General features: G+C 34.0%; 1 protein-coding gene across 4 annotated transcripts in view; it reads left to right on the plus strand.

Annotated features, from left to right (window-relative positions):
- Positions 1-15,956, plus strand: part of CALCRL (calcitonin receptor like receptor) — a 104,622-nt gene that overhangs the window by 43,397 nt on the left and 45,269 nt on the right. Inside the window, exon 2 of one of the 4 annotated variants that reach the window (XM_089916581.1) lies at positions 12,918-13,031. The exons of the other annotated variants lie outside the window; for them this stretch is intronic. The gene's annotated coding sequence lies outside the window, so the exon portion shown is untranslated. The remainder of the gene's footprint in view (positions 1-12,917; positions 13,032-15,956) is intronic. 4 annotated transcript variants of the gene reach the window in all.

Below are 15,956 nucleotides of genomic sequence, written 5' to 3' on the forward strand. Positions count from 1 at the left end.
AGAACAAACAGTTCTATTTTTTTCGAGAATTCTGCTCTTCTTATATCTGACTAAAAGATTTTCCAGTTAAGTAGTTAATGTGTGTATTTAATGATGTGGATTCCATCACTCCTTCCCTGTGTAGGAAATAAAATGGGAAACCCTGTCCTTCTGTCTTCCAGTTTTAGCTCTCTCTCTCTCTCTCTCTCTCTCTCTCTCCCTCTCTTATGTAAGAATACACACACACACACACACACACACACACACACACACTCACACAAAAGGACCAAACCACATCTTTTTCAAAACTTATTAGTTGCTTATTTTAAGTACCAACCACAGTGTTTTAAGCAATGATTACTTTAAGAGACCATAGATATACCCAAACAAACAGACTTATAATGTTAGGTTCCCCAATACGTCCTCTTTTTTTCCTCCTTTTTCTTATCAATTGTACCCACCATTATGCAGAGGTAGAATCTTCTTAAGATTTTCTTCACAATAAAGATATTTAACAGAAAACTTACATTGAATTGTGAATGGAGTATTCTAAACATCTTCATTAGTTAATGAATTTATTTCCAATTTTTTTAAGTACATATAATTTTCATAAAATGGTAAGAGCTAACAAATAATTTTCATAAAAGGTAAGAGCTAAATCAAATAGTTACAAATAATTTTCATAAAACAATGAGCTAAATCAAAATATATGCAATTTTACAGAACAAGAAATTATTTTTGAGCTTCAAAATCTTTTTTTGAGATAAGGTATTGTTTTTATTGTTTCTTTGCCACGAACAAACATATCAACTTTTTCCCTCTTTTCTTTTTCTTTCTTTGGCTGGGGATGGTGGTGAGGTGGGCCAGAATTCAGTTTTAACCATAAGAATGAAGGAATAAAGCCCAGCTACTTACAGCCCCACATTCATACTATTTTATATTAAAAGGCAACATTATATCTTAAAACACAAAGAGTACTATTTAATTAAGAAATAATAAATTATTAATCTAATTATTTTGTGTTATATATATGTCTGTATTAATTTTAATTGTTTTGGACAACAAAATAAGCTTACCTAAGAACTGCTGCAAGTTTTTTCTTTCTTTCTCCTTCAACTCTTTACGTTTTTTATCTTTGCACTATTCTGCCTCCAGCTAAAAACTCCCTGTTTCCAGATAATATATCTGATGCCTTCAGTTTTACTGGGTTTTTTCATCCAGGGATTAAGAAAATCAAAAACAATTGATAATGCAGATGTAGAAATCTTCATAGGGTATGTGTTTGTGACAAAGCATAAAAGATTTCACCTCCTTAATAATATTGTCCTGGGGATATAAAGAAGAGACTGGAACACTGGTATTTATTACCTTCTTAGTAAAAAGGCCTGATGTCGTGTATGTGTGTATATGTGTGTGTGTATATATATATATATATATATATATGTATATGTATATATATGAAATGGTACCTCCTAACAGAGCAAGGGTTAGCAGTGCTATGTATTGAGCAAAGTAGTGTTCATAAGAAAACAAGCAATTTTGGATTTAGAGTCCACTGTCACTCCCCTTTGAACATGGTAAATCCCAGGCCTTTGATGGCCAATAATCTCCTCTTTTACAGAGAGCTGAGAATGTTGGCATTGTTAAATATTCACGTATAATTTTACCCAAAATTGCAAGTCTTGTCACTGATACCGATTAAAGCAAACCATGGCATTCTCGTCCGCTGCAGGGGAGAATAGAGACCACTACTTTCTGAGTACTTATCACTTCCCAGATAGCAACAGGTGATTATGTGGGTTATTACATTTAACCCCCATAGGTATATTTAAGATAGAAGTGCAATGCCCATCTGAGAACTACAGAAACCCAGGTAAATGTTGCAAGTTAGGTTTCTGCCTACATTCCCAGTTTGTAAATACTACAGCTGGTATCCAAAACCAGAGCCCATTGACGCAAAAACCTGTGCTCTTTGCCCTGCATCTTGCTTTCTACCATTTTCCTGTCTTTTTTTTTTTCCCAATACAAGTCCCCTACTGTTATTTTTAAAAAGTTGTCGTTATCCGTTGCCAAAAGCAGCATACTGTTCAGATAAATGCACTGACTCCTGTCCCAGAAAGCCACATGTGAGTTTTCTAGCCATAGCCCCCATCAAAGTGGCCATGAGGCTGTGTTTATCTTTTATTTACTTTCCTCTTCTTCCCCCTCCTCTCCCTCCTTCTCCTCCTTCTCTTCCTTTTTTTTTTTTTTTCTTTTCTGAGATTGCTATTTTGATTGCTGTTTAGAAAGACTTTTGATGGAGAAACACTTCTCTCTGCAAAGACAGACATGCATAACACTGCAGCCTGAGTTGCAGTTTGATAAACTTGCCCCCAAAATACTTGGGGTTTGTTTTGAAGTGACCAAGACAGATTTCAGGATGTTGTGATTCTTTTCTTTTCCTCCAAAAGAAGAAAAAAAAAGAAAGATCAACTTACTGGGTACCTAGGGGACCATTTCATATGACTAATTTATTTTCTTTTAGGTTATTTTAACTCTTACAAAACATTTATTTTCTGTAGTAATTTTTTTCTCTTTATTTGGAGAAAATTCCTACTTCGGTGGACAGATTTTTCACTTGATTTAAAATGGTGACTTTTTTTGGTAAATTGTCTCTTCTGTTGTTTCTTCAGGGTATTTTGCATTTTCATGAAAATGCACTGTCTTAAGATTCAGTGAGAGGAGGGGCAGTCAGGTTAGGAAAATGTTTTACTGTTGTTGTTAAGGTCTATTATACCATGTCAAGAGTGACAGGGCATTTTTTTTCTTTAACACATCCTGGTCCAGTTAAGGCTGAGATTCAGAAAAAGTGCTTGCACAACAATTTAGCAGGAAAGAAAGCTATTTTAAAAGTCTTTTGGGAACATGTTTGTGAAACAGGAAAAAACATAAAATTGAGTTGATAATAGCACTCCATAAAGGTTAGACTCGCTGAAAGGGACTTGCCATCTTTTTTTCACAGGGAACGTGTTGTTCTTAAGCAGCAGTTCTCACTTAAGCATGGCTTAATTCAGCAAGGAGCTTCTTCCTGTGTAACTTCTTTTGCAATGGAATATCTATTTTTAAATTACAACCCAGATTTAGTCACAGGACTAAATAATTAAAAATAAGCTGTGTTTGGTATGTGCAAAATTACAGCAGTTGTAGAGTACATCATGGGACTGGGTGCCTGGGAAATGTTTCAAGTCACATATCCAGGTTTCCCCACATTGATTTCCTAAAGATTCTCAAGTTCCTTCAAGCCTGCACCTTTACCCTTACTCACACAAGCCTTGCTCTTTCATGAACCTATGCCTTTGTGTTTGTAGTTCCTAGTCTCTAGAAAGCTCTATCTCTATCCTCTATCAACACACAGCCTTCCTTTTGAAGGAAGGAATTCCTTAAATTCCACCGGTGTTTTTGAAATGTGCTCCAATTCAATTCCATGTACATCTCTTAGAGTACACTGTCTAATCCTTTCCCATTATAGACAGTGTTTCTGGAAAAAATGGCACCTTTTACTCTTCTATTATATTATGATGAGTGTGAACATTTTATTTCAAGGCCCTTCCTTACTAATTTCCAGAGCTATCTAGACAAACACTCTCAGGCATTTTCTTCTTCAGAATATCTCATCTGTACTCAGATATTTTCCCACACTTGTTTTCCTCTGTTGTAGACCCTATATTACTGACTGGAAGCCAGATACTCATAGTAGAATTGGGGGAATTCATTTAGGTTAATTTCACTCAACTGAATTCTAACATCTTCATAGTTTAACCTTTTTAATATCTCTGACTTTTAAATATTGCTTTCCATCCCCATCATTATTAATCTTAGTTCCAGCCTCCATGATTACAGTATTTTCTTGCCTCACTTACTTAGAAGTCACTGCAGTATTCTAATTCATCTCTGTACAACTGCCCTTGTCACCATCTCTGAATTAACCCTCATACTTTGTAAGATGAAAATCTTGACGTACTGTTCTACTACTTAATTCCCCTACAATTATTATTATTATTTTTTTCTGCAGCTGGGCTAGCAAATATTTTGAATACTTGTCATTCCTTCTTAGGATGATGCCCATGGCAGACATCACTGATGCATCAGTGATGCTCACTGAGCCTAGACTCAACCTCATCACTGCTCAGTGCAGCAATACTGCCTGCCATCAACAGCAAATCAGAGTAGGCATAGAGATGAAAATCTATAGCCTAGAGCATTAAATCAAAACTCTTCAATATGACAGAAAATACCATCTTTAATTTGCATCCCTGTCTTTCAAGAAAGCCTTATCTCATAAGTACTTGCATCTTTTTAGCACCTGACACTTCCAAATTACTGATTTTTTGAAACTCCACATAAGTGTCATATTCTATATGTTTCTCTCTACATGCATGAGCGTGCACACACACACACACACACACACACTTCTCCTATCTAAAATGCATCATTCTATCTGATCAGACACTACAAATATTTATTGACTATCTATAATACTTTATTATCTACATTTGTACATCTTTTTCCCCTACAAGATTTTTTACTATCTCTAAGGTAAAAAATTATAGCATTTCTGGATCCCCAGTATTTAACATAGCTTTTGATATATATTATATATTTCAAACAAATAAATTTTATATTCAAATGAATATACTAAAAATATTAAGGTGGAATTATGTTTATTGGTTGTGAGAAAAAGAAATCTGTAAAGGAACAAATTTTAGTATTATCAACATTCTGTTTGATTCTTTATAAAAATAATGAAAAATAGTTAATTTTAAATAAAGTGTGCATTTACTTGAGACACACATTCCCGCCCTCTTTCTTCTTTCCCTCCTTCTATCCTTTTTCTCTATTCTTCTTTCACTTTTCTTTTACCTATTAATAACGTCATAAAAGGGAAATATTTGGGATATAAGATTTTTTTTTCGTTGTGCTAGGTTTTTGTTGCAGCACGTGGGCTTCTCTAGCTGTGGCATGGGGGCTTAGTTGCCCCATAGCATGTGGGATCTTAGTTCCCCGACCAGTAATGGAACCCGCATTTCCTGCATTGGAAGGCAGATTCTTAACTACTGGACCATCAGGGAAGTCCTGGGATATGGGATTTTTAACCAGGGTTTATTTCCAAGAATGAACCAAAGTTCAATAATTTCTATTCTCTTTCTTGCTAATACTCCTGTGTGCTATTTCTTTGTTGTTATGGTTTGTAATCACACAATTAAAATATGCCTCAAATGAGATAAAAATATCTGCATTTTTGTATACAAATTGTCAGTTTCTACTCCTATCAGAAAATGAAATAATGCTATAGAAATGTAGAGAAAAGAAATTACTGTCAAGAGAAAAGAGATAAACAACTACAAATCCTATTTAATTTAGGGAAATTTTCTTAGATATCAGTATACTTTTTGCTCAATTGTGTATAATGGTTATTTTAAGTAAACATTTATTCTTCAAGGGAAATGTAAAATTTTTTTGTATGAGGTGAAAGCAAATTTCAATGCAAATGTACTTTTCCTTACAAATCAAAACAGTACTAAGCATGTAAAATAGAGTTGATTGGGTGTTGTTGAACATGAGATAATGCATCAAATTGAAGGGACAACTCAGTATACATCCATGTAAACTAGGCAGGTTTTTTGGTCAATGTATTTTGTTTTACAACATGAAAATTATTTGTCCTTTGACAAAGAAGAGAGAAATGAGACTAGATGTTCTACTAAATCTAGTGTAAATCTTCCCTTAGATATACACACCTTATTTTGCATTTACTTTTTAAGATATAAATCATATATAGTCCATCAATTTAAAGTGTATAATTCAATGGCTTTAGCATATTCACAGGGTTGTGCAACTATCACCACAATCTAATTTCAGAACACTTCATCACCCTAAAAAGGATCTCCGTACCCATTAGCAATTACTCCCCTTTACCACTCTCCCCCAGCGCAAAGCAACCACTAATACGGTCTCTGTTTTTATAGGTTTACCTGTTCTGGACATTTCATATAAAAGGAATCACATAATATGTGTCTTTTGTGGCTGGGTTCTTTTACTTAGCTTACTGTTGACAAGGTTTATCCATGTTGTAGTATGTATAAGTATTCCTTTCTTTTTATTGACAAAAAATATATCATTCGGGGAATATATCACATTTTGTTTATCCATTCATCAGTAGATAGACATTTGAGTTGTTTCCACTTTTTGGCTATTAAAAATAATACTGCCATGAACATTCAAGTACAAATGGTTTTTTGGATATATGTTTTCATTTCTCTTAGGTAAATATCTAGAGTAGAATTGCTGGGTTATATGGTAACTCTATGTTTAATATTTTGAAAAACTGTTAAACCACTTTCCAAAGCAGCTGTACCATTTTACATTCCCACCAGCAATGTATAAAGGTTACAATTTCTTCACATCCTTTCCTACTTGTTATTGTCTTTCTTTTTCACTACAGCTATCCTGGTGGGTATGAACTCATAACTTATTGTGATTTTGAATTGCATTTCCCTATGACTAGTGATGTTGAAAATTTTTTTCATATGCTTATTAGTGATTCATATATCTCTGTGGAGAAATGTCTGTTCAGATATTTTGCCCATTTTTAATTGGATTGTCTTTTTATTATCTAATAGTAGTAATAGTTCTTTGTATATTCTGAATACAAGTCCTTTATCGAATACGTAATTTGCAAATATTTTCTCCCATTCTGTGAGTTGCCTCATCATTTTCTTGATGGTATCATGTGTAACACGAAAGTTTCTAATTTTGTTGTAGTCCAATTTATCTTTTTTTTTTTGGTCACTTGTGCTTTTGGTATCATGTCAAAAAATATTGCCTAACCCAAGGTCACAAAAATTTATTCACTTGTTTTCATGTAAGAGTTGCATTTACTTTTTGAATTAGCTATAAATATCTTATTGCAGGCACATATTAGCTGTGGATTATCCAAGGGCATATATGGCTAAGGCTATTTCAAATTTAGAAAAAAACAATCACATCATAGATATATTGGGTGGAAAAAGTTAGTTTATGAACTCATATTGGCTGGGCTTGGAATATGCTTTGGAAATGAATAATGATGTCCTGCCTTGGTGAAAAAGAAAATAATTTGGAGATATTTAGATTACAAGGTGTAAGAGAGATTGAAGTCATCTTATTTTACAGGTCAGGAAATTGGGGGCTGGCAGTGTAACTATCTTAGGCTCGGTAAAGCTAGGCAGAATGCAAAATGGAACCTTCTTAGCAATCTTTCCACTACACTAGCATTTCTCACATTGTTAGTTAGAAACGTGTTGGTTGCAAGAGACAAAACTCCAAATCAATCCTGTTTAGGCATAAAATGTAACCTGATGGTTTTTCCCTGATAACATTAAAAGAAATGTCCCGGGGAGAATTTTGACAGTACAGATTGGATCACATTTTCATGCCTAAATCAACCTAAATCAGAGGATTGTGCTAATCTGACCAGTTTTCAGTCACTTCCTACCTCAGTAGAGCAGCCTCACTTGAACCAGAGGGAATAGATTTTCCGGTGGAAAGAGAGGTTCATTTTTTCAGGGAAAAAAAGAAAGTGTGCCAGACCAACAGTATCAACAGAGTTCCCGTGGTTCCGAAATGCTGAGATATGCTAGTAGGTGGTGTTTAAAAAATTTTTTTTTGAGAAAGATTGAAAACAAATAACAAAAATACCATAACTTTTATGATGGACTATTATGTTAATTCAAATTAAAACTCCAGCAGAATTATATACTTTCTGATTTTATTGTCTGAGGAAGAAAACATGTTTTCGCATAGAACTTGATTCCTGACTTTGTGGAAGGGAAATAGGTATAAAGCTCGTAGTCCAAAGAGCTGGAAAGTTGTATTTTGTTTCTATGCTCTTGGGCAAGCAATTCTTTCCATATTAGATCTCCTGGAGGGAGATTGTTCCATCAAGTACAAAGCAATTTTTTTCAGGTTCCCACCTACCTTTTACTAATTAGGCTGATATTTGGCCACTTGCCTCTTTCAAATAAAAAGAAGGTGACCAAAATCACCGGAAATGGCTAATTATGTCCACAATGGGAAAATTATTCCCATGAGTAAGTACTTCAGAGTATAAAATGAAGTCCTAAATTTAATCACAATATTATCTCTCTTTAATGGTTATTCAACTATTCACCCTGGAATGTTCATTAGATAAGCAAGTAAGCATAGAGTCAATGTTTTTCTTTTTGGTTCCAATACAATGTTAGTAAAGGCTGTTACAGTCAACCTAAAATTAAAGTCAAATTTGAGAGGTTTTATATCTTGTTTTTAATTGGATTAGCATGTTATATTCTTTACAGTGTGACTGATTACAATGTGTACAATTTGCTAGAGTTTTAGTTTATATAAGCTCAGTATTAGGAAATATGCAGTTACTTATTAACTAGGTGGACATTATATTTGGAAGATACTTGTTATCATTCACTTAACTCAATATTTTCATAACTGATTTAAATGACAATAGAAACAATCATATTATTTCTACAGAAGATAAAAAGTCAAGATGCTTATGATGACCACCTTGAAATATAGGATTAATTTTCACCTATAATGCTATTGAAACTGTAACAAATAACTTAAAACATGTATGAACTTACTTATATTATTAAAAACTTTAATGTGATATAATAATAATAACTAACATTTACTGTGTTCTAAAATGTTTAGGTACATTATCTCATTTTATTTTCACAATAGCCTTTTGTTTTAAAAACTATTTTGCAAATGAGAAAACTATTCTTACTGAAGTTGTTTAACTTGCAAGTGTGAGGCTGAGTTGGGTTTTAAAATCAGGAAATCTTACTCATATTAGTAATCAGTACAACTACTGCCTCTACTTGTAACTGACCTCACACATTGTCCCTCAATTATGCTAATTATAAATATCAGTTGGATGTTACTTTATTTCAATAACTTTGGAAAAAGGAAAACTGTATCATTAGCAATGGGACAATATTTACAATATATGTTTTCTTAGCATTTGGAATTTAATGGTTATTATTAAACTAAGGTGTCATTTCAAAAACAAAATACTTTCTGGAGGTTTTTATGAGTTTTTATTGCCTTTTTAAATATTAGATGTGTTTTTATACTAAGTCACTCACAGGATTTTGATAAATTAAATGTAATAATCTTTCTTACTCTTTCATTAATTAACTTGTTGGGTATATTGTTGCATCATTTCTTAACATGTCCTGTAATTTTTGGCACTGTATGATTTTTAAATTTTTACCTAAGTCATTTTCTGTTAAATGAAAAAGAGATAAAAACCAATGTAGCTAAATTTCAGAAATTGTTGGTTTCCAGTATTAGGAGCATTAAGGCTATTCCAATGATGATGGTAATAAGTTTAGCTTGGCCTAGGTGAACTGATCAGATTCCATTCTGAGAAGTCTGGCAAAGGGGCTTATGAGGAAGTATGTTTGCTTTTCTAATTTCAGTTTTCTGCAGTGCAGAAGAGAGAACTAGCCCTTTTTTTTTTTTTTTTTTTTACAAATGGCCTTTCAAAAGTAAGAATGGCTCTTAAAAAGAGGCAGTATATGAAGAGGTGAAATCAAGATGCGATTTTTTTTTTGGCCTAGATACATTTTCCCTGAATTCCCATGTAACAAAAGAAAGAGCATCTAGCCAAATGGTCCACTTTCCACTGTCTTAGATTCAAACTCAAACTCCTTTTGGGTAATTGGTAGTAGGAGACCTAGAGAAAGTCTTCCTGAGCCAGAAAAAAGTTTCAGGAAAGACTTGGTTTCAAGGATACTTGGGATTTGGGTTACTTTCAACAAAACTGTTCCTATACTAACCATTTTTTTCTTTTTATATAAATTTTGAACCTTTATTCAATATTTAAATTTATCTTATCCTACTCTTTTGTTTTACAAATGAGACACCTGAGAAGGTATGTAACCTGCTCAAGCTCATTGAAAGTGTACTGACTGAGGCCCAGCACTAGCTTCCTATCTTAAATGTTGTGAAATCATACTTTTTTAGAACCTCATGAATGACTCTTATGGACTGTGTTTAAAAGTACTGAACGAATCCTCTAAAATCAGTGTAAGATTACCACTATCTAACTTGATAAATATTTTCATTGAGAGCAGAAATCTTAATTTGTGTTCACTTCTGTCTCCGTGCACAACTAAGTGAAAGTAGTTGCTCAAGAAATAGGGTAAGATGACTAATTGAATTTCTAGAAGTACTTCTTAATCTAAACTTCATTTTAAAGTGCTTGCAAGTGAGACAATACATGTGCTTTTGATTTTGGTACCTTAGCAGAATGGCAAGTCTGAGTTGTCAAGCCATTTACTAATAAAAGTTAAAAAAAAAAAAAAATCAAATGTCACAACATTTCTAAGGAAAGGAATTAAAAGAAGAAATTGTGCCAGAAAAAAATTATAAATGTGTCTTATGAATAAAAATAAAATGCAATGCAATGAATGAATGGCCAGTTAAATAAAACAACTGAATAAGCAAAATAGAAATTTATTCTGCACTTTTTAAACCTTAATTATCCAAATAAATGACTCAGTCCTCTGAGTCAGGATGGTGTAGGACAAAGGGGCCCAGATTTAGGGTCAGAGAATCTGAGTTCTTAGCTTTGTGTCAGCCCTAAGCTTCTATGTGACCTTGGCCAAATCACTAAAATATGTATGCTGGTTCATTCAGTTGAGATTAGCATTGTGACAACTGATTGAAATAATATAGTAATAATGATAATAGCAAGAGCTAATGCTTATTGTGTATTTATTATTAGACAAATTCTTTATATCTATTATCCAATTTAACACACTGACAAGATGAGTTATGATAAAAATTCTAGGCAACATTGATTCAGCCACTATTTGTACACCCACTTTCAGGTCAGGAAATAGATTTAGTGAGTTTAAGTGTTGCAAGAGCTTAAGTTTGAAAATATGGCTCTCTGACTCCAGCATACCTCTTCTAACAAGGATGCAGTAGCAAACAAGAAGCTAAAGATCAAGTTGAGTACCCATTTTCTAGTTGGGTAAACCATGCAGAAAAAAAGGTGAATCAATTTTCTCAAAATCACACAGCAATTTAGGAGCAGCTAGAAAGAAATTCTGCTAGCTAACGTGATTGCCTTGCAGTATAATGAATACATAGACAGTCCCCAACTTACAATGGTTTGACTTTATGATAACGTGAAAGTAATACACATTCAGTAGAAACCCTACTTTGAATTTTGATCTTTTCCCAGGCAAGCAATATGTGGTATGACATTCTCTTGTGATGCTGGGCAGTGGCAGCAGCTGCAGCTCCCAGTCAGCCACAAGATCATGAAGGTAAAAAACGGATACACTTAACCATTCTGTACTCATAAAACCTTCTGTTTTTCACTTTCAGTATAGTATTCAATATGTTACATGAAATATTCAACACTTTATTATAAAATAGTATTTGTGTTAGGTGATTTTGCCCAACTGTAGGCTAATGTAAGTGATCTGAGTATGTTTAAAGTAGGTTAGGCTAAGCTATGGTGTTCAGTAGGTTAGGTATAGTAAATGCATTTTTGACTTATGATATTTTCAATTTATGATTTATCAGGAGATAACCCTATCATAAATTGAAAAAGATCTGTATTCTAGAGTTAGGAGGAATGACTGACCAGTTGGGAAGCAGAAAATTACCACTTAGTTTTGATGGGAAAATTAATTTTTGATCAGGTAAGTATTTGTACCTAGTTTTTACTCACAGCTGTAAAAAATTGCCACAAATTTAGTGGCTTAAAACAACACACCGTTATTATCTCACAGTTCTATAGGTCAGAAGTCCTATGGGCTTGGCTGGTTTCTCTATTCCAAGTCTCACAAGGCCAAAGTCAAGGTGTTGGCAGAGCTGTGTTTTCTTCTGAAGATCCTGGAGAGAATCTGCTTTTGGACTCATTCAGATTGTTGGCAAAATTCAGTTCCTTGAGGATGTACAGTTGAGTCCCCATTTGCTTGCTGGCTGTTAGCTCTCCTAGAGGCCTATTTCTGGTCCTTGTACATGAGCTCCTGCATGGCACAGCCAGTAATGGTGCATCAACTCCTTATGTTGCCATATCTCTTCTGCTTCCTTTCTTCTGCTGCATCACTCTGACCTTCCTCTTCTACTTTGAAGGGCTGGGTTTAGGCCTACCAGGATAATTCATGATAATCTAGGATAATCTTCCTATTTTAAAGTCCATAACCTTAAAATTGCAGATTCTGGGGATTAGGTATGGAAATCTTCGGAGGCTCATTATTCTGCCTACCACAGTATTCTTCTGTCTATCCCACTGGTTCTCAAATTTAGCTGTATATTCCTGTATCACCTAGGAAATTTGATAAAATGCTTATACCTGGGCCACAGTCAAGATGAATTGAATCTGAATTTCTTGGACTACAATCCAGGCAATGACTTTTTTAAGGTATCAGAAAATTTTAATATGTTTGAGAGCGTTGAGAACATCCCAGAACACAAGCTTTCTTCAACTTGACTAAATTCATTTTGTAAGTAACCTACTCAAAACAAACTTTATATACCCTCTTTATGCCCCCACTTTGCTAGGGTTTGGAGTCACAGAGATTAATATGATGCATGTCCTATTCTTCCTGTGCTCACAATCTAGAGGCACAAATGGTACAAAGGAATAATTACAACAGTACATGAAATGTTTTAAAATAGGATATTTGAATAACTTGCTCTGGAAGTTCTCAGATATTAATTATGCCTGAGAACACTGCAGAATATTTTGCTTGATTTATACTTAATAGTACTTTTAAAATAGTCTGGCTAGTACCTAGGGACAGAGGAATATAAGTGTGTCCAGGTTTCAACATGGCCAAATGATGATGACGTATTTATATTGTGCTTCCCAAAATTTAACAGGCCATGAATTTCCTCAGGTGCTTGCAAAAAGTGCAGATTCCAAAGTTCTGAAGGATCTGATGCAGAGGTTCTGTTGTGGGCCCTAGACATTCTCACGTGTTCAGCAAGTTCTGGTGGTGATTCTGATACAGGTGATCCATTAACCCACACTCTGTGGAATTCTGTTTTATGTTACAACAGTAATTTAGTAACTGTTCATTAAATAATGAAAACCCCAAGCCATACTATAAAAAAGGACTTACAGTTTGATTTTCTTACATCAGTAACAGATCTTCAGGAAAGAGAAGTCTATTTATATTTTAATTTTCTTACTGCTTCATGGATTGAAAGTGTTAGGAACATTCCAGGTCAGGATGGGGGTGGGGAATTAAAACCTTATACTGGAATTTCTTTCTCAAAGACTCTAGTGGAAGTAAAGACAGTAATTTGCAAGAATCATTCTAGCACAAAGACTTACGTTTTGCCAAAAAATAAGCAGTGAGGAGAGAATAACAGGTAACCAGGTCTTGTACTTGGATACTTGTTTTAGTGGCACAATCTGTTCCACATAGTATAAAATGACAGAAAGAAGTTTGCATTTGTCATAGACATGTAGAATATTGGAATTGAAAAGTGCTTTTTCCTTGTTTTGACTCAGGAGAAATGTAGCTTGTTTAATATGCCATAAAGGAAGGCATGTACCTAGATAGGAAACAGCCTCACTTTGCTCACACAAAGGTTCAGGATACTTAACGGCAAATTAGATACGTGTGGGAAATGCTTCTGTTAGCCAACTTTATAGTGACTGGATAAATAAAAGGAGGAGAGAATATGGCTTAAGGCCTCTGAAAATCCAAGATATTTTGGAAATGAAGGAGTGGAAAACAAAAGTTGGGTTTTTTTTCTTAGTCTTGGAGTGAACATACACTTTTAATATTAGGGTTAGGTGACTCAACTAAAAATAAGAATTATTATTAAGAAAAATAAATTAATGGAACGTGTGTATATGTATAATAAAAATCTGAGAAAATAGGAAGCGGGTTTGAAAGGCACTGGATTTATGCTTTTATGTTCTGGTAAATTAGTATTGATTAAGTCACACTAATCTATTATGTTTATGTAGAATAAAACATGTTTTTACACTGAAGTAAGCCAAGAAGATTGGTTAAACTTTGTGGACTTGGAAATGTAGAACTGTTTAAAAAAATGTAGAACTGTCTTGGGCTGCAGATCTACTGAAATTTTAAGAAATGAACCCAGAATGATGCTACATAAAGCCTTGAGTGACTAGGAAGCTATATTTCAAAAGTTATTTGAGGTCTCAAGTCAAAGTTCTTTTTGTGATGAAATCAATCATTTTAATTTTATTTTGGTGATTTTTTGGTCAAGAAGCTTGTAGACTATTTATAAGCTATTTTTTATTCTACGTGTACAGTAAAGAAAGTTATTTTGTTTCTAGTAGTAGAACCAAATCTTCCACTTTAATTTTGAGGTGTGATAATGAAATGCTATTTATAGGATCCATGAGGCTAGCAGAAAGAGAAAACGCCAGTAACTACTACTAGTACCACGGTGATTACAGATTCACTTAAGAGTTTAAATTAGAGCTTTCTCAGTTTTGAAGAAGTGCTTTTCCCATGAAACAAACCTAAGCTCACTTGGAAAAATCCACTACCAGATTTAGTCATTTAACTTGACCTCCTTTAATTATGTACTTGATCTCTCCTCCAAATTGAATGGGAGCTACTATGTATTTCACCAGGCAACATGCAACTCAGTTGTCAGTAAATGGTTTAACTAGATCGGAGAAATTTACAATGATTTACTTAACAGCTTAGGTCAATTGATATCAAGTGAACTTCAGCAAAGATAAATTTGGAATAAGCTAAACATAGAAGAGAGAACCACTTGCTGAATGAACATATGAGAGGCTGTATACAAAGAACCAATAAGCTAAACCTAAGAGTACAAGTAAACATACTTCTCCTGGTAATAATCATGCCATTACACCTACCAATATGAGGCTCAATCTAAACTGACCTTCATACATATCTGCAATGGCATTATCTATATGCCCAGTCATGATCCCTCCATTATTGGCCTAGGGAGCTCTTGGTGAAAGAGGTGATTCTTCCATAACTACCACTTGCCATATGTGTCTGCTGGTAGGGAAATTTAATGAGTCCTTTGTAGAGTAGATGCCTCAAGCGAATTGGATCACCACATGAAATGGACATTGCTAGATCTAATGAAGAGTACAGGTGTCCACCACGTTTTTGAAAGACTGCCACCCAAACTTGCTGCTGCATCCTTGATAAAATCAGAGATCATGAACCTGCCCCCTTGGTTAGGAGTGCTACAAGTTTACACAGTGCAGAATACAATCTTGTCCCTAGTAGCCCATTTTCCAGATCACTAGGGAATAGGGTAAAGAGAGAAAGCTGTAAAAGTGGAATTACTTGCACTGATTAATATTTTGTGAGTTGAATAAAGTCCTCTTAATTATTGGTGCCAGGATGATCTATTGCATGCTAAGAGATATTTCACTAAGATACTTTTTGGAATTCTGATTTTGAAGCCCATTAGATAAGCAACAAAAATAACTGCTACTGTTACATGAACTGTTTTTCAAATATGTTGGATATAGGAAAACTTCAAACATGTTTTTTAAGGCACTTTTTCCTTCAATTTTTGAGTCCATGTACACATGGAAGGTAATTTAGTCTTGACTCATGTAAATCATCAAAGCATTGCTTCATAAAAACCTATCTGATTTCCAAATAAAACAATATCAATATTTCTTTACATTCCTGCTTGTAAATCTGTGTGTTTTATATGTATTTAATACAGAAAAATGTGGACGACTAATGTTTTAAATTTGGCTTAAGCTTTATGACTTCCAAAGACAGTACAGTAAACTACTGCTTATTCAATATCCAAACGACCACAGGACTCAAAACCTGAATAAAGGACTTTATTCTGTAGGAAAGTAAACATGCTGATATAAGAACTTTTTTCCCCAATTTTCAGTGTCAGTATAGATTCAAACACTACTTAAAGTCTTCTAATAGAAGAAA

Source organism: Delphinapterus leucas, chromosome 8, assembly GCF_059928025.1.
Source record: "Delphinapterus leucas isolate spDelLeu-1000000601 "Yukka" chromosome 8, BTC_Dleu_Yukka2, whole genome shotgun sequence".
NCBI classification, from domain to species: domain Eukaryota; kingdom Metazoa; phylum Chordata; class Mammalia; order Artiodactyla; family Monodontidae; genus Delphinapterus; species Delphinapterus leucas.